At 40.3% G+C, this 25,355-nt stretch overlaps 1 protein-coding gene across 1 annotated transcript in view; it reads right to left on the bottom strand.

Annotated features, from left to right (window-relative positions):
* The window catches only part of OGDHL (oxoglutarate dehydrogenase L), a 2,090,792-nt gene extending 2,065,811 nt beyond the window's left edge, over positions 1-24,981 (bottom strand). The window contains exon 1 of the mRNA XM_044055619.1: positions 24,887-24,981. The gene's annotated coding sequence lies outside the window, so the exon portion shown is untranslated. The remainder of the gene's footprint in view (positions 1-24,886) is intronic.
* Positions 24,982-25,355: the final 374 nt, after the last annotated feature.

Here is a 25,355-nt window from a genome sequence, read left to right as displayed (position 1 = left end):
ACACCTTGAGAAATGGCAGGCCTGTCTAAACTCTGGGTTTCCCCGCCAAAAGTGGCGTCGGTATCTGTAGTCGGAATGGGGGCCGAGGAGCCTGCGACCTCGGGCACAGAAGACACTGGTAATGAAGTGTCATCGGTACTCAGGGGCTGCGTAGGCGCCTCGCTGAGAACCGGAGAACCGGTAGTCGGCCTTAGCGTGGTGTCAGTAGAAGTCATGGACCTCGTATGTCGGTCCTTATCTTTGCATCTTTTACTCAAAACTGGAGTTGGAGTATCCGACGACATAATATAATTAAATTTTTTACCAAAATAGTGATGGGCGAACTCCGCCCGACGCTTAATAGTGCGCTTGTTGAATCTAGCACAAAAACGGCAGGCCGAGACGTCGTGGTCTGGGCCTAAGCAAGGAATACAGAAAGAGTGGAAATCCTTATGCGGTATTTGCTTCCCACATGAAATGCAATTATTAACTTTGTCTGACATCGGTCTGAGGCAAGAAAAGTTTCAACGGGTACTTAGCTTTCAAGAAGACTTTGGCTGAAATATTTTCGTAAATCTCAGGAGCTGGCCGACCGGCACTTGCGAACTGCTTCTGCTTCGGGCACCGCGCAGCAAGAAAGACTGAAGAAGATGGCGTCGGCTGGCTCTTTTATACCCCTGCCGCACTGATGTCAGGGAAGAAGCGACTACAACCGACGCCGGACCTAGACTTTGGAATTCGGCCGACCGAGGACCCGCCTGATGGCAGGATAACCCCATCTGTTATGACTGCAGCTGTATGCACAATGAACATCTAACCAATATAAAAAGAGCAGCACCAAAGATATTTGAAGAGAAATACAGGCAAAGGAATCCGGACATGGAAAACTTTACAATACAAAAAATAAGAAGACAAGATTAGTAATGGAGAAGTTAAAAAAATAGAAATTGAGGTTATGGAGTACCTGCAAAGTGAAGGATTCAGTGTAGAAAATCTAATTCGGAAAGCACCACAACAGGATAGAGCAATAGATATCCAAACTAAAGGGGAAACCAGTGGAATAGGAAGCAATTGCTCAGGTGCCATATGAAGATAATTTGGAGCCTTCCACAGGAAACCAGTATAAATGTTCACTTGAAGCTAGACAGAAAGGGAAGGAACAGGAAACTCTGATGCACTCAATGTTGAGGAGTGATAGGCCAGTGAGTTCCCATTTGAGCAACGGATGGCACAGCATGAAACTGAAGCAAATGTGCCACAGGAAGATGCTAAACAACTCTTCAGTAGAATGCCCGCAGGAAATGGAAAACAAGGGATGTGCCCTCAGTTTGGAAGAAAATCAGCTAAGAGAAGAGTCACTTGATTTAATAGATAATGACAGATATATCAAGATCAATGAAAGAAATAGACTGCAGAAGGTTAATAAAACCCAAAAAGTCAGAAGTCTGATAAAAAAAAATAAACACAGTAATTAGGACTGTTCGTAGAGATCCATGTGATATAACAGAAGTAACCAGGATATATTACTGTGCAGCTAATTTAATAACTGATAAAGTTCTACCACAAGTACACAGGGTAGTGAGGGAAAGAAGGGGGAGAAATTGAATATCATCATGCAAATATCGAATAGAGAAAACTATAAAGCAGTTAAGACAAGAAGTATCACTGACAGAAGACTACAGAAGAGGGAACAGATCAACAAAAATACTAAGACAGATGTGATAAAAGCATTGCACAGTATTAGAACAGACTAGGATCTGTCATGCACTATCACAAATAAACTAAAAATTTCAACACAGGCAGAAAAACTTAGAAGATATGAAGATAAATATAAAGGAAAAATAGAAGATAAACAATTTATTGATGACCCAAAAAGGTTTTACAGAGAATTGGGAAACAAGATAAAAGGAATTGAAAGACAGCCAAAAAAGAAGAAATACATGCATTTTGAAGAAATATCTATGAAGATCCTGTGGAACATAAAGACACTAAATGGACAGAAGAAGTTAAAGAAAGCATAAGATGTTTAAAGGTACAGGTTATGAAATGGGATGAAGTAACAGCCAAAGCGACTGAAATAAAGTTAAGAAAAGCCTCTAATTGGAACCCCCCAGGCCCATATGCAGTACCTAACATTTGGCTAAAAGTGTTAACATCTTTACATGAAGATTTAGCCATGAGTAAGAACTATTTATATGCGCACCCCTAACAGACACTAACCTGGCTAACAGGAAAAACAATACTAATACTTAAGAGTGAACCTGCAAACTACCCTAAAAATTACAGATCAATAACTTGCCTTCCAATGACCTATAAACTACACATGGGAATTGATGCTGACAGATTTTATAGTAATTTAGAAGAAAACTCAATTATGGCAGTAGAACAAAAGGGCAGTAAAAGAATGTCATATGAAACAAAGGATCATTTTTTGTTAACTAAAGTCATAGTGGAGAACTGTAAAAAGGGGAAGAATCTAAGTATGGCATGGACTGACTACAAAAAAGCATTTGATACTATCCCACATTCATGGATAAAAAGAGTGCTTAAAATGTATACGATACATCTTACACTGATCAAATACATTACAGTGACCATGAAACAGTAGCAGACCACTTTGCAAATAAGCCATGAGAAAGGACAAATTATTATCCCAGGGATAAAAATTCAAAGGGGGATATTCCAGGGTGACTGTTTGTCAGAGCTGCTATTCTGCCTTGCCCTTAACTCATTAAGCTGTCTACTTAACAGCTTAGCCCATGGCTTTAATTTGGCTCCTAGAAAACAACCAAGTGTAAAGACTTCTCATCTTCTCTTTGTCGATGATTTAAAACTGTATAGCTCATCAGATGAGGAACTGAAAGCACAGCTGCAAGTTGTCAAAACTTTTTCAGATGATATAAGAATGTAATTTGGTCTTGACAAATGTGCAAAAGCAACCTTTCAAGCAGGAAAACTGCAACACCAGGAAAACCTCAGTCTGGGACAAGAATGCGATATAAAAGAACTTGAGCAAGGAGGAGTGTATAAATATTTGGGAATTGATGAAGGATCAACAATAAAACATGAACAAATGTGAATAAAACTTAGCAAAGAATATTTCAAAAGACAAACTAATCCTAAAAACAGCACGGATATCTAGGAACAAATTCCAAGCTATAAACCAATTTGTTCTACCGGTCCTAATTTACAGTTTTGGAGTGACTGACTGGCCCCAAAATGTGTTGGATAGATTAGATAGGAAAACATGAAGGATGCTTCATGCTCACCAAATGATTTATAAAAATCAGTGCATACCATGATTATACATTCCCCATTCTGAAGGAGGGATGGGCCTCCTTGAAACTGATTACATGTATAGATATACAATTGTGGAACTCCACACATATCTGCTGATCTCACAAGACCCAAACATACTGAAAGTTTTGAAACATGTGGGGAATAAATCTAAGATGACTTCTCTGCTTAATCTAGCAGAAGCATACCGGCGTCAAGCAGGAATGGAAATCAAACCAGAAGTAGATTAACAGGCAGCAACTGATTGTGCTAAAAAAACAAAAGAAAGAATATAAGGTGAAGGACCAGATAAGAAGGCAAGAAATGTGGAAAATGCATAAATATAGTTGCAAGTACAGAAAACTTCTGGAAGAACCTTGTGTTTATTAGGAACAAACACAGGCGTGGTTAAGGAGAGGCAAATTCATACCAAGAGAAGAAAAGTTAATATTGGCGGCACAAGATACTGGGATATGTACACGTTGATTTACAAAGTCCATTGAACATGTGGAAGAAACAGAGAAATGTAGGTTTTGCAAAACAGAACTGGAAACAGTTGCACACCTTGTTGCTGGTTGCGACAAAGTAATGGCAGAAGGACTGTATACTGAAATACATGTTAATGTGGTGAGACTGCTGCACTGGGGATTGTGCAAACATTATGGTACTGAAGTGGCTGAAAAACACTGGAAACATTAGCTACAAAGCATCATAAAAAATGATGAAGTCTACATCACATGGGATCATCCATTACAAACAGTTCAAAAGACAGATGCTAGAAAACCGGAAATAGTGGTCCAAGAAAAGAAGACAAAAGTAGCATTGATCTCGCCACACCCAGTGACTAGTGTCCTGCATACAGAGACACAAACTCATAAAATATCAGGATTTGCAAGTGGAAACGAGAGTAATGTGGAAGAAAGATACCCAGAGAGTTCCAACAGTAGTAGGAGCAATGGGTCATATTAAGAGAGAGTCTACAGTCATATTTAGATATACTACCAATACATGTAACTACGTACAAACTGCAGAAGGAGTCATTACTGGGCATACTGCGGGTGCTGTGAAGAGCACTTTTGGCTGACATCAAAGAGTGAAACAATACTAATTTCATGAACTTTAATCATACTTAGACTTGGGAACGGGGTCCATTCCAGTCATGGTATTAGAAACGCAAAAGATTTGGAGTAATTAACAAGAGAAAGACACATGTATCTATACAGATATACACATATCCATTTCCAGGATACTGCTTCCTCCATCACTCTATCCATACAATCTACAGGTCACATCAAGCAGCAGTCATGCATACACTTATAATAAGCACACATGCACTCACAGAATTCACTCACATACCCTCTCATACACACACACACTGCACTGCAATACTTTCCTGGAGCAGAAATCTGAGTAGGGTAAAGCTGCTATATTTCAACCTGTTTAGAATTTTCCCCAAAGAAATACAAGGGGTGTATTTCATTAAACTGCTGCATGCATTTACATATTCTGTGCATTCCTCTACAAAGTACTGCATAGTACATTGATATTTGCAAGTCAACATACCACACAGTTTTCCTTTCACCTCATTAGCACAGGCCTTGCCTACATTTACGTGCAGCGTCCATACACACAGAGTTGTACTCCACACAAACTGTCTAGGAATCTCAGCATATTTATCTTGGCATTACAGCTGACTTTAAGGAAATACTTTTACTGCTGCAATATGATTTACTGAAAGAACACAGAGGAAAAATGTTTATTCTATTTGTATCATCAAGTACTGTATATTTTCCACAAGTTATCAGCTATAAACAATAAAACAGTCACAAATAGTCATATTCTTCAAGTAGTTCAAGTTGTTTTCCATTAATATCCATATTCTAACTACTACATTTTATACTAAAAATCATTGCTTTGATGTAGTTATCTTTATTTTATTTTACTTTTCTTTTTCAGTTTGCATAGTCAGTGCCAAGAATATTCAACTTGTTTGCATAGCCAATTGCTGGACACTTAATTTTTCCTACACTTGGTATACCTTCAATTACATAAGAAATCCACTCTCTTATTTCACTTGTATATTCATCAAGAATAACCACTGAACAAAAATAAAGCTCTGTCACCTACCCTTTTCAAATGGGAAAACATGTTGTTGCTTTCCCTTCGTTACTAATGTGAATGCTGGCTCAATCATTTCTATATAGGGCTGAAATCACATTTACTAAATTCATCTTATAACATTCATTTTCTATTACCGTTTACAGTTTTTGCCTGTTCAAATTATCAAATGCTTTCTCAAAACAGACATATAAAGCAATTAACTTTTCTTTTTGTACATATGCACATTTCTGTATGATATTATTGCACCAAAAAAAGCAAGTTTGTGATGTGGACCTACTAGTAATATAAGCATAACAGACCAATATTCATAGCCAGCCTTAGGCATAGGCCAACTAGGCAGCTGCCTAGAGCACCACTGTAGCAGGGGCACTTTTCCAGTATTTATTTGGTGCAGGTAGACCAGGATGGGGGCATTGGGTGGTGTGGGGGGCACTGTGGAGCCCTTTTGCCTAGGGCACCAGTTGACCTAAGGCCGCTTCTGCCAATATTATCCATATCTTGCTCATCTCTAACAGTTAAAAAGATTTTAAATGAAGTCTCTGACAAGATTTTTTCAAGGTACTTTTTGATCCTGTGCTTGACGCATATCAAGCACTCCCACATGCCATTAATTCTATTATGCAACAATTCTACTCAGGCTCAGGATGAGATCCTCTGCTTGCACAGGGGCAAAGCCAAAATGGAAAACAGTACTCCATCCACCATGGAATGGGTGAGCCAGTCCAGCTGTTCACTCACATCCACCCCACACTGTCGGCTTTTAGTGTCAAAGTAACTATCGACTCAGACTGAAGTCAGGGTTTCAGCCTTCTACCCCACACATTCAGGTAAGTGTCTAACAAAATAAATGGATAATACACGGCTGGATTTGTTTTGCCCACTTCCTTCAACATAGGGACTGTGATGCTCCCCCACTCCATAAATTGGGAAAATCTAAGGTGTTTAAGTAGCTTTTAAAGTGAATTCATAAAACCTGCTGCCCATTCTTCTGCAGCCACTTTATACAACTCACTCATTAATAAAGCATAGTCTCTAATGACAGCAAAACCTGAATAAACTTTGCCAACCCCCTTTTTATTTTTCCTTTCATGTTGCTCCAGTCCTCCTATGGCCATTAATCTTACCCTCACAGCTGCTCTACTGGTCCATACATTCTCCCGAGCAGAAACCCTATGGTGTATTTGTTCCCAAGGCATGACATTCAAGCATACCAGGAGTAGCACTATCAACTGAGGAGGATCCTCAATCGTTGCACATGCTTTTTCGGATCTAAAGCAATGGATAATATTGAGCCTTTGTGATGTATAATATGCCTCTGTGTGGCAGACAAGCACCATTTTCATTTATATGCAAAAAAAAATAAATGTTTTCAAAAGAATCTGAGAATATTTATGTTTTTAAATAGCAATAAAAAAAGCTGTTGCCTTTTGACAGTACTTAAAGTGAAAAGGGTAAATATAGAGAACCATGAAAATATGGGAGAAATACTACGGCAAGAGTACAAGTCAGATTATTGGCTAAGAATCTAAGAATTAATACAGACTCAACTGCAGAGAGTGTAACATTAAGTTTGAAGGTAATTTTGAATTCTGGGGTTAAAGATATATAAAGCACAGATATTTGTGGTACCAAGTAAAGTCACCCAGTCAAAACTACTGTGTGTTTACAAGACAAAAGATGTACAAGATGTTATTTCAAATATTAAAGAAGCAATTATGCTAATATTTGGGCATTTCCCTTATAAAAAGCTAGGAATGGTACAATAATTTCATTGTGTAAAAGCAAAAGCTGAATGCATTCTGGACACTTTCAGAAATAGTATTATACTTCCAGACACATCTCAAATGCTGTCCAGAATGATAGCTATACTATTTTTAAAAACTGTGCTGATGTATTTACAACCTGCAGGGTAAAACTAGAGGTGAATTTATTGACCAGTAGATTTTATATATCCTCTGGCTCCATATAACTGCCTCCATTTACAACTGGGTCAACACACTCTTGTGTATTGCCTTTGAGGTTTCGGACATAGTTAAAGAATGTCTAGTGGTTACCCTAAGCCTGGGAGGCTATTTTTTATTTCAAACATAGATTTGGTAGACTTAAATAGCCCACAGTGTTGTTTATTTGATGAGGGAGTTTTTAACTTGCTGGCCCACTGCATTTCCTATTTTTAGCCATGACTGTCTTACTTTTGTTATACAAACTATTGATGCTAGGATTCCACCAGGGTACCTTGTTTTTTTAGTTTGTCCTGTGCTTATTTTGGCTAACTACTTCTGCCTCTATGCAGCTGTATACATTACTGTAAAGAGTTTTGTGAATGACTCCACATAGACATCACTGCTTCTAGAGTTTGGGTGTGCTTGAAGTTTTGCCAGAGTGTCACTGAGTGGTAGGAAGTCTGCCTTGGAATATTCCAAAAAGTTCCAGGATTACCTGGTGTCACAAGTTTTAATTTTGAAGGCAACAGCTTTATGTTCCAACCCGACAGGTAAGCATGTAACACGCCGGGATGGAGGGTGCAACATTCCCCAGATAGTGAGGCTCAGGTCAAATATGCTGGCACTTCTAGAGGGTTATGGACTAGCTAGTCTAGGGAATTCACTTTGACAAAGTCCAGTCATCTTTGTGCTTGCAAATTTGAGGTTGTGTAGGATTCCCAATTTATAGTGGGGTAGCTGAAGTAACCCTTGAGAATGGTGCTGGGTTGAATGGAAAGTGACAAAAGTTCATTTAAATAAATGGTACAAGTTTCTTGGGTCATACAGGTCATACAGGGGGGCCTACAGCTTGCAAAGATATGGCATGGGACTTTGCTTATGCTAAGGTGTATGTGGACAAGCTCTTGTGCACCATACTGGCTGGCCGGTCTTGAGGTGTCACTGTTTATGATGCAAATTGCGACACCTCCACCTTTTGTCCATTTCTGTGCAGCAGTTGGTGCAAATGTGTGGAAGACATTATGACCCTGGACTGACAGGGTGCTCTCACTAGATTTACACCTTACTTCAGTAATTGCACAGATGTTTACAATCTCCAAGGTTAAGATAGCTTGCAGGGCGTGAAGCAGAGTCCATCCCTAACACTATTTATGTGCAACCTTGAACAATGGACAGGAAATCAGTAATTTGCCCGGGGTCAGGCCCCCATGTCTCTGGTAGAGGCAGGCACTAATGCCCAAACATACCCCCACATAACCCCAAGAAACTTCCTAACATACCCCCTCATAATAAACAACCATGATACACAGGAGCACAACAGAGTTGGATTGCACTTCTAGGCTTATGCATGCCCCTGGTGGTCGTTAGCCTAGTATATACCTATGAACCTATAAAAAAAAAAAAATTCAAAGTAACCACACAAATATAAACTCACAACAGCATCACCAAATATGTAGTTAAGGTAGCAAAATATTGCAATTGCATAGCAGTCCCAATTTTTTGAAACATAAAAGTAGATGCATCTGTGATAAACAGTCCAAATTACATTGTGTTACTCTGGTTAAAGAATATGTCACCCTTATTAAATTTGTCTTTATACACTGGCACTTCCTTTCAATCCCCAACTTTCTGCTGAAAGCAAAATGTTCAAGCTTTAATGAGAAGTCTGCCACCCCACCTCTCCCCAGACACACATTATCAGGCAACTCAAATGCTTTTGCTGTTATGGTAAAATCATACGATCAGCAGAATTTATGAGAATCTTTGCGATATAAAACTGCTAAAATGACTAATGAGAAGTCTGCCACCCCACCTCTCCCCAGACACACATTATCAGGCAACTCAAATGCTTTTGCTGTTATGGTAAAATCATACGATTAGCAGAATTTATGAGAATCTTTGCGATATAAAACTGCTAAAATGACTAATGCTTTGTTTAGGCATTCTGTAATATGGGAAAACTTTCATAGGTTTATATTTTTTTCAGTAATAGAGTTGTCAGGAACAAGAGAGGGACACACACAATTAATATACACACAACATTTTAGAGCAGAGAAATGATTTGACAATTGTGTTTAAATGCCTATCATGAACCTGGTATTAATGACAATGTGTCTATATCTAGCATATTAAAACAAAAGATAATGGCCATTTGATCATAGTTAACGTCAACTAGACTTCAATTTTAAAAACAAGAAAAAATGATTTCACACGTTATGAATGTGTGTGTGTATGTGTATATATATATATATATATATATATATATATATATATATATATATATATATATATGTCTGTGTGTGTGTGTGCATATTTATAATATTAATATATATATATATATATATAAATATAACACACACACACGTGTGTATATATATATATATATATATATATATATATATATATATATATATATATATATATATATATATATATTTTCCCCGGTATATGTGTTGCAACTAGAAAGCGGTCTGATCTCGGCCATTCCCAGACTCTCATGGCCACTCTGCATAATGGGTAAAAACAGGTTCCTCCCTGCTTGTTGATGTACCAAACTAGACATGTTGTCGATGTGTATTGCAATCGTCCCATGGGGAGGCTGTCCTAAAAAGCTTGCAACATTAGAAGAACTGTTCTCATCTCTAGGACGTTGATATGCAATCTGGTCTCTGAGGAAGACCACGTGCCTTGGACCATCTTTCCCTCAAAATGCCTCCCAACCCTAGTTGGGAAGCATCAGTGGTCACTGTGGTCGTACGGGGATGAAAAAAGAAAGGGCTGCCCTGGAACACAGTCTGAACGAATCCACCATTGAAGATGACATCTGCAAAAAAAAAAGAGTCAATTTAACAGGAACAGATAATTGCTGGTAAAGACTAGACCACTGAACAGCCAAGATCCATTGGAGGGCTCGCATAAAGAACCTTGCTGAGGGCACTAGGAAGGACGATGGCAGCTGCCATACAGCCAAGGGCTTGAAGCAATCTCACCAAGGGAGATGGTAAAGAAATTATTTCCCGTACTTGGGTGTCTCAAGGACATTATGCGACAAGAAGTCAAAGAAGCTATCTGGTGCATTGTACCCAGAACCACACTGATGAATTCCAACTTCTGAAGGGGGAAGAGGTTCAGTTTGGCAAGATTTATGGTAATGCACAGGTAGGTGAAGATTTGAAACAAATAGTCCTGGCCTGAAGTAGTTGATGCCAGGTTGCAGAAGTGAGAAGCTAGTCATCCAAATACAGAAACACCTGGAATCCTTTCGGCCTCAGGTGAGCTGCCACTACTGCCATGCATTTTCTGAACACCCTGGGGGCTATGATGAGTCCAAAAGGGCAGAGCTCTGAACTGGTAATGACTGGCTCCTAACCTGAAGTGCAAATGACTTCTGGAGTGTTTGTTTATTCGGATGCGATAGTAAGCATCCTGAAGGTCTATGAAGCAGATCCAATTATCCTTGCGCAACAGCGGTAGAATGGACTGAACCATAACCATCCAGAACTCTAACTTCTTTACATATTGATTTAGACTGCTCAGATCTAAGATGGGTCTGGGTCCCCCATTTTCTTTGGCACTAAAAAGAAGCAGGGGTAATTTCTAAATCCTGCAGTAATTTTAGAATTTCCAGGACTGCAAGCTCCCTCTGACTGGGTGGAATGTCAGGGAGTTTCTTTTGTTCCACCAGTGGCAAAAGGGAATGTAATAACCTCTGGATATTATGCTTAGTACCCAGGCATTTGTTGTCAGATTGGAGGCAGTCGGGGGTCATTGTTCCCTACACCTAGACACCTGGACCAGAGAAGGACAGCCAGGCAGAACTTCAGGAGCACTGATAGGACTTTACAGAAAAAAAGTTCTCTGAAGCCTTGATTTTGTAGACCCCCTCTGCTTCTGGAGCAGCGTCTATCATTGAAACTTCCTCCTCTGCCACTGAAAGAAGACTCCCCGCATTGATCCTGAAAAAGAGCCTTGAGATTTTCAAAACCAAGTCTTCTTACCACCTTGCTAATTTCTGTAGAAAGTGCACTGTGGGGTAAAAGACTTGATTCCAATGGCAGACAGCGTCTTTCCTTCCTGCTCACTCCAGGTAAGAGTCTCTTTGACAGATGGCCCAAACAAGGAGGAGCCAAAGGGGGCATTGACAAAGGACGCCTTAAAAACAACAGACATCACCAGGAATCTATGTTATACCAGCTAGGCAGCAAATGAGATCTAAGGAAGCTACAGAGATGGTGGAGTATTATGGGTAGAGGAAGGAGCTCGAGACTAGGATCCAAGTCTAAGAAATGTGGCCAAGTCAAATCCAAGTGAGGAAGAATAAAAAGGACAATATTAGATCATAATTTAGCTTTAGCTGCAGTGTATCACAAATGTCAGAAATTTTACTTTTTGGTCTTGTCTCTTTAAAGTTAAATCAATGGAAAGCTGTTTGTAACTGGTCAATTTGAGATTCAAAAATAGGTGTGCCTTGTTTAATGTTTTTCTGCCCATCCGACTGCATATATGTCCATACAGTGCAGTAAATAATATTGGCTATTTAGTCAAAAGAAGTACAAGTCAAACATTGTGCAGGACATTAAGTAACGCACCAATGTAGGGTCTACTTCACGATGTCGAAAGCCGATAATATTGAAGCTGATATTGTCGGCAGCACAACATCGAAAGTGCAGAACATCGTGCAGGTAAACTGAAATCTCCGTAGGGGGAGATTTCCATTTACCTCAATGTAGTGCGGTCTCGGAGTTGGAATATTTAAGTATGGGCGGTCTGCCCCCCTGCCTACGCTAGCTAGTTTTTATTTTTGTTTTTTTTTTTACGTTATTCGATGTTTTACTACATCGATCACTACAGGCTGACCTTTAGTGATTCGATGTAGTAAAATTTCGATAACGTGATATTGACGCCCAATGTATACTATATGATGTTCGCATAATGTCCTAGTCGCCTAGTGTCCTACTGTACAGAATCTATCTCATAAATGTAGTGTGTAAGATCATTTGTTTTTAAAATTAATGAAGTCCCAGTTTTGTAACAGACGAAAATGCTTAATTTAGTAAACTTTCTAGTTTCTTGCATCTGGTCTGCTGTCGCCAATTTAAATGGTCCAACATTAAACTGAATTCTACATAGCGCTGGACATGCTACACTTAAAGAAATCCCAATCCCTCAGAGCCACACGCTCCAGGGATCCAAACCTTGTCATCACAATGAACAAAACATGCTGGAGGGATAGGTTCTTGACCCAGAGACTCCCCAGCCTCTAGAATAGACTGCCCATACATGTCAAGCACAGCGCCTCTTTGGCCCTCTTCAAAAGGAACCCTGACATTTGGATGGGAGATAGGAAATTCACCCCGGGGATCATGTCAGTCACCCTGCTAGACAGGGGTCAAGAGAAGTAAATATTGTGGGAAGAAATAGGGAATCGTTATGGCTAGGCTTGTATAGGCCCTAGGGCCGATAGCCTAGTACCAACCTAGGAACCTATACCTGGGAAATAAACCCTAGTACCAACCTAGAAACCTATATCTGGGAAATAAGTAACACAGAGTTTGAACACATTCTCTTCCAAGGTCTTAATAGCTGAGGTGGTGGCAAAGATCTGTGTTGAAAAGGTGGTTGGAGTTTATAATGGTTGTAGCTCTAGAGCCCACTAGTGGATATCAGCAACAGTGAAAGCTGTCAGGTTAAAGAGGAGTACTAAAATCAAGTGAATGTCAGCATCTTACAGGTGGAACCCACACTGGAAGAAGGCAGTTATCATAAAAGCAAAGCCCAGGACTTGGGAGGAGTCTGGCAAGATTCTGAAGAATGAATTTTATGTGGACAGAAACAGGTTTTGGCAACTATCTGGCAATTAAAAAAAGAGAAGGGGTGGAACACAACTACAGCGATTCTCAGCATGGGAGGAGAAATACTGACCTTGAATCCAGCCACTAATGACAGGTGGAAAGAACACTTTGTGGAACTCCTGAATCTACTGGACACAGTACCTGAAGCAGATAATGAAACATGATCCATTTTGGTATACGAGATCATTGCATTGCTCAAACAATTTTGCTATGTCAAGGATGTAAAATTGGACAAGATCCATCCAGAAATTTTAAAGGTGTTGGACAATGCTGGGGTGGCATTCCTGACAAGCGTTTTTAATGCTGTGTGGAAGGCTAGGACAACACCTTTGGACTGGAAAATGGGGTGGTGGTCTCAGTTTACAAAAAGGGGTACAGGAGGGTTTATAAACATATGTAGGCTTTACTGTCCTCAGTCTCAAACAAAGTGCATGCCAGGTGCTGGAGAAAGACTCTGCCCAAAACCTAAGCCTCTGATCCAGGAGGAGCAATCACAATTCTGTTCTGATCAGACACAGTGGATCAGCTTTATCCTTTTGCAGATATTGATGGTGTCATAGAAGTGTTACACTACCATCTATATGTGTCTTATGGATTTGGAGAAGGCATGTGACAATACACCATGGAATGTGCTACTGAAGTATAAACTCCCAGAGTCACTGCTATGTGTCATTGGGTTATCACACCAGAGGAGTGGCAGTTGAGTGTACATTTTGTGCATGAAAGCAAATACTTTCAAAGTGGGTGTAGGAAGTGTGTTGTCTCCCCTCCTCTTCATGATCTTCATGGACTAGATATCAAAGAGCAATCAAGGTTTGGACAGCATTCTACTTGAGGACATGAAAGTCCAACTGACACTGGGTTGATTCAATGCGGAGTGTGAAAAGGTTGGAATGAAAAGCAGCATCATTACACAAGAGGTCACTGTTCTCTCCAAGAAAAAAAAGAGTGGACTTCTCTCCATGGGAGGGGGGGGGGGCTACTGTAGATGGAAATATTTAAGTATCCTGAGGTCTTGCCCATAGGCAAAAGTAGATAGGATTGTGAGACTGACCAGTAGGCAGATGCAGTGGCAGCAGTACTGGTACAAGTGTGTCGGGGTGAAATAAATTAAATGTGTGTTACAGGATAAAGCTCTCAGTTTACCAGTCAGTTCATGGTACCATCCTCATGTATGCTCATGAGCTTTCTGTAATGAACAAAAGGATGACAATAGAAATTCAAGAAGTAGAAAAAAAAATTCTCTGCTGGGTACCCGAGCTCACTCTTCAAGATGAAAAGTGAGGTGCACGGAAATCTGAGGTGACATCAAAGCTTAGCCAGTACTTTTCCATGTTTACACAAAAGTCAATTGGGGAGGTTGTAAGGATTCTCCTCCCCTGGTACCTCTCACAACGGGTGTACAAAGCAAGGTCCACTGACAGGAGGTACCAGAGTAGGCCCATGACATGCTTGAAGAATTGTAATTTTCATTGTATATGGGGACACCTAGGGATCCAACAGGAGGCTATAATTGGGAAAAGGGAAGTCTTAGCTGTCATGTTCAGCTTTATCTACTATATTGACCCTGATCAAGAGTACTGATTAAGAAAATGATTTTAATAATGACTACAGACAGGATAACGGATTAGTGGAACAGGTTCCTGGAATGAATACTGAACAGAAAGGAAAAAAAGAGACAGTAATTCATGAGGCATAGGATAGATACAAAGGGAAGAGGGGAGGGAAGGTGAAAAGTACCAGATGCAGTACCTGACAAACTTTGTAAATATATAATGTTCTTATGTCATCTCAATTTTATATATTATTCAGTCTACACTGATGTGTATCCTGTCAAAATGTCACAATTGTACAACAATACAGGAGTACAGCACATTGGCCTATATCAGTAAATATGTCATTCTTTACAAACTCTGTAAAATTAACATGCTTACAAGGTGCCCACTATAAAGCAGATACTTACCTGAACCGTGGTAATACTACCCTACAAACAGTGATCTAAGTCAAACACACACACAAACAGAGTTAGCAATCTGAGTGATCTAACAGCAGCTATATGCAACAATACAGGTAATATGACAAAACAATGTACTACTGGTAGCAAAAGTACTATGGGCAGCAGAACACAGTGAAGCTAACAAAAGACATTAGCAACTGCATGATCCCGCGACACTGGTAGTGTACAAAGTGCTGTACCTCAAACAAATGCTGGCAGTACACACAACATAGCCAGTCGGTCCTCTTACTGTTATGTGCTATGATGTCCTGAAATCACTTAAAACAATGCACTGTCAGCTGCATGTACGAGTACACCACACAATCTACACTACTGCAAGCCATTCAAAATCTTGCTTTGATGTGGCACTGCCTTATTATCCATGTTTACAAATGATACAAAGTAATCTTCGGGGGCTTATATGCAACGCGCTGTATAAGTACCAAATATCACTCTGTTGTGTAATTAAAAATATTATGAAAAGTATATACAGCTTCTCATATGAAAGAACAATACACAATCAAAAAAGAAAAAAACTAGATAGAATTCAATAGACTGAGAACAAAGCTCCCCTTAAATAGGTTCATAAGTAGGCACTAGACTATTGGCCTAAGTAAGCCTAGCCAACAAGGTTCCCTGGCTTACGTCACCCAAGAAAGTTAATTTCCTGTGCCCCTGTCAAGCAGAGCCACAGAAGTGATCCCCGGGGTGTATTTCCTATTTCCCATCCACTCATCAAGATTTTTCTTGAAGACTGCTAATGAGGAACTTTTCTTGACATAGATGGGTAGCTTGTTCCAGAGTATAGAAAGTCTCTGGGACAGGAATCTATCCCCCCAGCATGTCCTGTTTATTGTGGTGACAAGGTTTAGGTCCCTAGAGCGTGTAGCTCGGAGGGACTGGGATTTCTTTAGGTGTAGCATGTCCAACAGCTCTGGGTTTAACATGGCTTTATATGTTAGGCAGACATCTCCTCGGAGTAGGCGATATGCTACAGAGTAAAGCAGCAGTTTTTTGAGACGGTCAGTGTAGGGCATCTGTTTGAGGCCAGTAATCCTCTTTGTGAGGTACTTCTGTGGCCTTTCCAGCTGCTGCAGATGTCTTGTGAGGTACATTTCAAAAGGGGCATTGTACTCTATAATGGCTCTGAGTACCGAGTAGAGGGGAACAATGACCTCTTTTTTCCTGGATGAGAACCCTTTTGTGATGAGGTGTGCCACATAGAAGGATTTCCTGACTACTGTCACAATGTGATTATCAAAGGAGAGACTACTGTCCACCTGGGTCCCAAGGTCTCATCAAACATTCGGGGTTAAGTAGACTGTCACTTATGTGGTAGTTCATGGGTACAGAGTTTTTACCAAAGGGGATGACAATGCACTTTTTTGGCATTGAGCTTGAGGCAATGCCTCTGACACCAGGCATCTGTCTCACTGAGGCCCTTCTGTAGGATGTCCACATCATTTGGGGACTCTACTATGGCTCCTAGTTTGCAGTCATCTTCGTTAGCCAGAGGCTTTCTGTGTTAGCCTGTACTTCACAGACGTAAATACCAAACGGCAGAGGTACCAGGACTGAACCCTGTGGTACTCCACTTGTCACTGGTTTGAAGTCAGATTTGGAGTCTGCAACTTTTACAGTGTGGGTTATGTCAGTGAGCCAGTTGGCAACCCATCTTGTGATGTCGGGATTTATAACTAGTTTAGTGAGTTTAGCTATAATTCCAGAATGGGGGATGGTGTCGAAAGCCTTGGCAAGGTCAAGATAGGCTGTGCGAGCCACCTTACCCTCATCTACAGCTTTGGTGACTGCCTCAAAGAAGTAGATCAGGTTCAGAAGGCATGATCCGTCTTTCACAAACCCGAACTGGGTGGGGTCCAAAGTTTGGAGGTTACCAACGTTTTTGTTTATGAGTTCCATGATGATACATTCCATGGCCTTGCAGACCAGGTTCGTCAGGCTAATAGGGCGATAGTTCCCAGGATCAGTGGTGGCTCCCCCTTTTGTGGAGTGAGATAACTGTTGCTGTGCACCATTCAGTGAACACAAAGCCTGACGTGAGATTATGACTGAACATGGTGCTTAGGTGGGGGGCCAGTTCATTCTGAAATTTGCGTAAAACGCAGCCTGGGATGTTGTCCGGTCCCATGGATTCTGTGTTTTTGGTTTTAGAGAGTGCAGCTTTTACCTGCATAGATATGATTACAGGGACTCTGCATTCTTCCTGTATAGATATGGGCCCTTTAGGGGGTGGGGGGGTAAAGTTAGCACTGAACATATCTGCCAGGATGTTGTCAATATCAGTTGGTTCTGTAATTTGTGCTGCAAAACTCAGAGCAGATCTGGGTGATGCCATTGAGATTCTTGACATAGCTATAGAATGCTTTGCGGTTGCCCTTAGAATCATTGGTGATTTTGTGAGGGATCTCAGCTTCTTACTGAGGCTGACCAGGGAGCTCCTCCACTCATGAGATTTTACTCTCTTTTGTAACAGTTTCTTCCTTCTGTTGTAGAATTTGTTTATGGCAGGAGACCACCAGATTGGATTCCTTTTTTTGGAGGACAGCACAATCCATGCACTTGTGTAAGTGCATTTGTGTAGGATTCAGCAGTCGTAACTGTATTGTCCATCTGCATGGGTGTCATGACGTTCGCCACTTCTGTCTTAAGCATGAAGTTGGCTTTGGAAAAATTTTTCCTTTGATTTTCTTAATGGTGGGTGGGGACGGATTGCGGATATCTAGGGTGATTAGCTTATGGTCAGATCTGACCGACGAGGAGTTGACTTTAGGTGTGGAACACCTGTCACTCATGTTGGTAATGACTAGGTCTTTAGGATATTGTTGCCCTTGGTGGGGGTGTGGATAAGTTGATCCAGGGCACTGGAATTTATGAATTCAAGAAAGCGTTGAGTGAAGGAGTTGGTACATGAGTAGTTTTCCCAATTAATGGTGGTGTAGTTGAAGTCAGCCATTATAAGGGTATTTGGTTGAACCCTAATATTTTCCAGTATATCAAGAAAAGAGAAGTGGGAATACTGGGGCATGGTGGGGGATCTGTAGCAAGCTACAATTTGGATTGCAGTTTTGCCCAGAGTTAGTTGCACTTGGATAACCTTGGATGCATTATGCTGCGCAACTAGCCTGGAGGTGTGGATATCCTTAATGAATATGGACACACCTCCGCCTTTGGTGTTCTGGTCCAGGTCAGATGGCCCAAAAGTGTGGTAGGAGTTATAGCCTGGTAATGCAGGGGTGCTCTCTAGAGTCTTGAACCAGGTCTCAGTCACTGCACAGATATCGATGTTCTCCATTTTAAGGACTGCCTCGAGTGAGTGCATTTTGAGATTTAGTCTTCAAGCATTGAGTAGCATTACCCTCAGTTTTTGCTTGCCTGTTCCTGTTGCAGTGGTGAATTTGTCATTTGAACCTTGCCTAAAAAAGGCACTATAGGGGTGGCAAGAGCCTTAGCCAGTATCTGGAATCCCAGGGACGACAGATGCGGGCCATCTCTGGCAAAGCATCGTGGTCTGTCGACCATGTCGTCCCAGCAAGACAGATACTGGATCCCCTTAGAATGACACCAGAAGCTTAGCCAATTGTTGAAGTCAATCATTTCATTCTTGTACTGTGGTATCATTCTGGGCGATGGCAGGATGCTACCCAGGGCTAGGGTCATACCTGCCTGTGCTACAAGATCGGCGAGCTCTTCCATGTCTCTTTTCATGTAGCCCAGGGAGGTACGTCTCAGGTCATTCACACCAACACGGACAATGACAGAGGCATATATGTATTTATTGTGGAGTGACCTGAGTGCGTGGGTTACATGGCGGATCCTGGCACCCGACAGGCAGCTGACAGTAAGCTTCTCCTTGTTTAGCCTGGTGAGTGGGACATCAGTGTGCCTGACTATAGAGTCACCTATGACTAGTGTGTAGGGTACGTTGGTTTGCCTTATGGGCTGTGGTTTATTGGCACACTGAGTCTGTGGGCTATGTGTCATTTGGGTTGTGTTGGGGGGTGGAGGCTGCTTGTGTTTCTGATTTGGAGGTCTCTGTTGCTTGAGCAGATTATTATCGAGAGCCCTTGTGAATGTTTTTGTGTTTCTATGTGTGGAGTTTGGTGGTGTAGGTTTAGTGGGACTATGTGATGAGTGTGGTGTGGTGCAAGTGTTTACCTTCTCCTTTTGACTCAAGTTCAGTCTTGGTTGGAGAGAGCTTTAGCTCCAGATTGACTAGATAAGTGCATCTCTCACAGGTTGTGGTTTTGGGTGGTAGGAGGAGAGGTTTGTCTGTGTACATGAGGCAATTGCTACGTTGCCTCAAGATGCCCAGATTCATCAGACAGACAGGAAAGAACACTGGAACCTGACCCTTGCACATACCTGAATAAAAAACTACTTTCCTCTAGACAAGTGAGGAAAGTGAGTATAAGAGCTGTTTTTCTCTAAGCAAGTGAGGAAAGTATGTACAAAAACTGTTTTCCTCTAGGTAAAGAGGAAGGTTGAGTGCTGTAGTAATTTGTAGCTTATTTAGTGCTAACAAGTTCTGAACAAGTGCTGAGCACGAATAAGCAAATTCAAGTGCTAAAACTAAGAATCTGTACCTGGAGCTTGTGGTAGATAGGCTACCTAGTGCCTACCACACCCACTGATAAGCTAGAATGCTTCCCTCCAACACAGAAAGGCTTGGGGCTCAGAAGCTTACAGACCGTCCTGGATACAGCAAATCTGTATCTGGACTAGACTAGTTACCGGAAAGGTGGGAAACAAGTGCAAATGCGGGCTTTTAAACCAGAAAGTTGAAAGAGATGGGAAAACTGCCCAAACGACCAAAAAATTACAATTTCTGGGCCAGAAACCACTCTTGTGGTAGATAGGCTACCTAGTGCTTACCACTCCCACTGATAAGCTAGAAGGCTTCCCTCCAACACAGAAAGCCTTGGGGCTCAGAGGCTTACAAATAGTCCTGGTTACAGCAAATCTGTATCTGGACTAGACTAGTTACAGGAAAGGCAGGAAACAAGCTTAGAAATATATACATATATATATCTTTGGAAAGTGGAAAGGGAGAAAGAGAAGATAATTCAAAATTAAGGACCTAAGTGGCTTGCCCTTCACAAATGTTCTCTCTGTATTAGGTAGAATGAACTAGTGACACTAGACTGGAATAGAGCTGGGATGGAGCTGAACAGATGGGGACTGGTAGGAATGTCTGAAGTCAAAATATGATCCTACTGTACTCAGTTGAGTGAGCAAATGAGATAGACCCAGGAGGAGTGTTCAAACACAAATTTACAGGAGGAGCAAGCAATTCCAAAGTCACCAAGATTAATACCAGAACAAGAACAGGGAAGGCAGGTGGGAAACTAGCTGCAGAGACAGAGAGAGACCACAGTACTCTATGAAACAATTAAATAGAAAAATAAATAATTACAGAGAGACACAGACCATAATATTCAATGAAACAAATAAATACACAGAAAAATAAAATGCAGTACAATCTTTAACACTGCAAGTTTGTACTTAACTCAGCTAGTAATGCAGTTGATTGTAGGTATGCAGCAGAAGCCAAACAACTCAGATATTGAGCAGTCATAAATTCAAAGATATGTGACTAACACTCAAATACAGAGAAACCCTCTAAGCTACAAGTTTAACACAGAATATCAATGAAGTGAAACACAATAGCCCCCACTAACTGCAGAGACAGAGAGAGAGAGAGAGAGAGAGAGACCACAGTATTGTATGAAACAATTAAATAGAAAAATAAATAATTAGAGAGAGACACAGACCACAATATTCAATGAAACAAATAAATATACAGAAAAACAAAATGCAGTACAATCTTTAACACTGCAAGTTTGTGCTTAACTCAGCTAGTAATGCAGTTGATTGGAGGTATGTAGCAGAAGCCAAACAACTCAGATATTGAGCAGTAATGCAGTCATAAACTTAAAAATAAGTAACTAACTAACTACTAAATGTAGAGACTACAGTAACAGAGATAAACGAACTGGAAGTGGGATCTTTAGAAAAGGGGTAAGAGAAAATTACATAGGAAAACATAGGAATTGTGGGAACAATACATGCAGAATAATGTTTTGGAGGAGGAATGAGATTTAAAGTAAAGCAGGAATTGAATGAGCTATGTATTGGTTGGTTGACAATGACTGTACAGAAGATTATAAGTTATATATAATGTTTGCCCTCCAGCAGAGATTGTGTCAGCTAGGCTTATATAGGCCCCAGGGCCGATAGGTTCATAGTACCTACCTATGAACCTATGTGCTAAACAAATACTTTGTTTTCCAATTTAAAATAAATCTTGCATGTCACTGTTCATAACAGAAAAACACTCAAAAATACAAGTTATACAGAAACCAGATGGCAATTTCAGCAGTATGTCAAAGGAGACATCTGTCAAGCGATATTTACAAAATTACCATAGGAAATGTTTTTCCATACTTCATAACTCTCTCTGATTTTTGTCACAAAATGTTTTTCTCTCTCCCCAAAAACTAGCAATTTCTGAGAAAAAAAATGTGATTGATTACACTCAATAAATAACGACAGTCATAGTTACATACTTCAGAAGATTAATGTGAATTTGCATCCTTTTATTCTGCCAGCTTTCCAAGATAACCCTACCAATACTTAAAAAATGCCCGATGTGAGGCATTTCTTCCTCATACGTTTTGGCTATGCCCCTAATTCTCGAACTAAAAGGTTGAGATCTATGGTTTAGACATGTTACTGAATCTTTACTTTTTAATATTTCTTTCCTTATAATTTTAAGAGACCTGTTTTCAATACATAAGGACTTAATCTGTTTAGACTGTCAAACATTATAAACAGCAAAAGGTCATCACTGCCACAGAGTTGGGGTAAACATCTTTGTGAACACTGGGCTACATCCTGGAATTCTTATTGTAACATGATTTCATAAAGCAAAGTTCGTAAAGCTGAAATAAAAAAAAAAAAGCATGGACCACAGAGGACAAGCTCAACAATATAGCTCAAAGTTCAGTACACACAAGACTATTACGCATGTACTTATGTGATATGTTAAGTGGGCCATTTGCCACTAGTACCATAAAAGTTCATAGTAAGCTATTAGAAAATACCTGCACTGCAATAACTAGAGAGACACCTTGGGACACCCACTGCCAAATTCTCCCAGTCTTGACTTCGCTACTTAGGGCCTTTTGTATTCCAAAATAATAGTTATCTCAACAAAAATACCACTGGTCCATCCGGGTCTATATCATATCAGCGAATCGCACAAATTGCGAACACTCATAATATCGAACATACCGGACCTCTAAGTGCTTTTTCTGAGATCACGGTACAGTGAAGAATAGGATATTTGCCCTTTTCTCACTGTAGTGCGATCTAAGAGTTGGAATATATATTTAGTGGGGGGGCTGTGGGGGGTGCAGCCCCTCACAATAGGAAGTCCGAGGTACAGTATGTTCGATATTATGAGCGTTCGCAATTTGTGTGATTCGCTCATATGATATAAACCCAGTCCATCAAATCTGCTCATGAAATATTAAGACTGCCTTTCCATTAACACTTCTAATCTACAACATCCAATCAATGATCCGGGAAGTACCAGAGATGCCGCTGCCAAACTCATGTGACATTACAGACATATGTTTAGTGATGCGCAAAGAAAAAAAGAATTACTTTTCAATACACCACTGGAAGCTGAGAAATGAAGCTGCCAAGTTGTTTTAATTATTTATTAATTTGTGTATTTATTGGCATTTGTTTACGGGACAATCCAACGGAGCTGTGCCCATTTTCAGAGGAGGCCTGGGGAGGAAAGCTCAATTATACACACATACTGGACATTTATTAGACACCCCTTAAGTTTGCTAATCCGCCCATCAATCCCTTTTCCATTTTTTTTTCTTGTTTTTTCACATGGGATCATTCTCAGCAATAATGGAGAACACTGGAAAATTTCTGGATATGTCGCTGATGATTCTGGTGGTAAGACAGAGGCTGAAATAAGTATCATCATCTACAGATCTTCACGTTTGGAGAGTATATGTCAAATATCCCAGATTTTGCCTACTTATGTGTTGCTGTGCCACACATAAAATGCTCTTCGATTATTTTCTGAAAAATTCCTGAAGATTAGTTAGCTATTAAGAGTTTCATACCTTTTGTTCAGAAAACAAAATGCGCTGATTGCATCAAACCTGTTGTTCTGTTAAATTTTTATATGCCTTTAAAATAATACATTTTAAAAAAGGCATCCCTAATTTGGCTCTTTTTCCAGCCATTGTTTTTAGCTTTGTCCCCATTTCTTAGGGTTGCTACCTTTTCAAATGCCCAAAGTGGGACACTTTGCATAAAAGTAAGATTTTGCAGGACAGAACATACCCACGAACAGTGCAATGTACAGAATTTTTTTTGCCAAAATAAAAGCTCATTCTTGCAGCATTTGATTTGCTTAAGCCATTTCATTTATCATTTAGGTGTTTCAGATACAAAGTAACTGTTTTATGCAACCATAGTTCTCAACCTTGTTTTGTTTTTCTTTCGGCTTTTCCCGGTTAGGGGTCACCAGAGCGGAACTCCGGTCCGCTAATGATTGGCAGTAGATTTTTACGGTGCCGAAGTGCCAGCGCGACTCCCAACCTTCAACAAAGGCACACCCATTCACACATGTCTTTCGAATGCTACTCAACCGCGGGGAGGGCAGACTCCACACAGAAAGCGCTCCAGCAGAGAATCAAACGGGAGAACCTCTTACTTTGATGTGACAACGCTACCGCTGCACCACCGTGGATGGAATTTTCAACCTTCCATCTCCAAAAATCTGAACACTAGCCCTTGTAAGTGGAAACAAATGGGCAAAATGTGGAACACATACAAATGGCTTACTGACAACTTCACCTAGGAAGGTCATGGGATGGTTATAATATGATGGTTTTACTTATATATATATAAAAAAAAGATCTTTAAGGAATTAATATGATTAATTTCTATTTACCATGGATATCAGTTAAAAAAACTCCTAACACTGAATATGTAACAGGCCCTTTCAATGTGGAACTTCGAGGAACATGAACTTTTTAAAAAGTACACTTGAGAGGTATGTATGCAGCTATTAAAATAAAAAATAGGAAATATGTTTTGTCCTAGTCCCCCCCCCCCCCCAGGACACAACTCCCCCAAAGAAGGAATATCTCCATTAACGTGTTCTCGCCCTGTAATATTCTGTAAGCAGCTACTAGAACCCTAACTTTTTTGCTAGCAACGTTCACAGTTTTTCAAATCACAAATATTACGTCATCTAAGAAAAATATTTGATATCGGGCACATGAGTGCAGACCACCCAAAACACGTTCGCCTTTCTATAAAAATAAATAAAAGGCGAACATGTGGTATTACGTACAGCATATTATAGTACTGGGTACGTTCTACCTCCTTCCAACTCAAAAAAATCATACTTTGCACAGTTCAGTAGGACAGGCTACAATAAACACATACAGCGTTTTTCTACATCTTACAACTGCAAACCTTTGCCAGCATCCTTTATCTCGCCGATTGATCGATCTATCTAAGCTTCTCTGAAGAATAAACTGGCAAGGTCAGAACTCAATATTCCCTCATCTCGACTTGAACTGCTATTATACCTAACATGGCAAACACACAACAGAAGCAACATCAATATATATCCTCTAACACGGATTAATTTTTACCTCAGGAGGGGAAAACACGGACCTAATAATTTTCACTGCAAGCCTTCCTGATAAGATCGTGTGACGTCACACAGGCGAACTGTATTGGCCAATGAAGTAGAAGCGTCCGTACGGGTCTCACCAAAGGTATTCTGGCGAGGAAGTTGTAGTTTGCTGTGTGTTTTTGGATGATTAAAGTGTTAGTACTTTCTGTGAGGAAAAAGACGGGATATTGCTTTGAAACCATTAGCGTAGATTGTACTACTTATATCCCAATACAGCTACATTTTTCTGAGTTATATATCCTAGGCTAAATGTACATTCCATATATAGTTAAGTGATTTCAGTAGATGTATCGGTTAAACAAATAGACTCTGACCCTTTCTTTGACTTGATAGACCTTTTTATTTGGGAACCTAACTGAAAGAGGTGATGGAGTCTTTTCGATCGCGAGAAATAAATAATATGTGAAGTTGACATAATGAGATAC

Source organism: Protopterus annectens, chromosome 14.part0 (assembly GCF_019279795.1).
Source record: "Protopterus annectens isolate FY-2018-M chromosome 14.part0, PAN1.0, whole genome shotgun sequence".
NCBI lineage: Eukaryota > Metazoa > Chordata > Ceratodontiformes > Protopteridae > Protopterus > Protopterus annectens.
The sequence above is the reverse complement of the archived record's forward strand: the minus strand, read 5'-3'. Positions and strand labels throughout refer to the sequence as shown.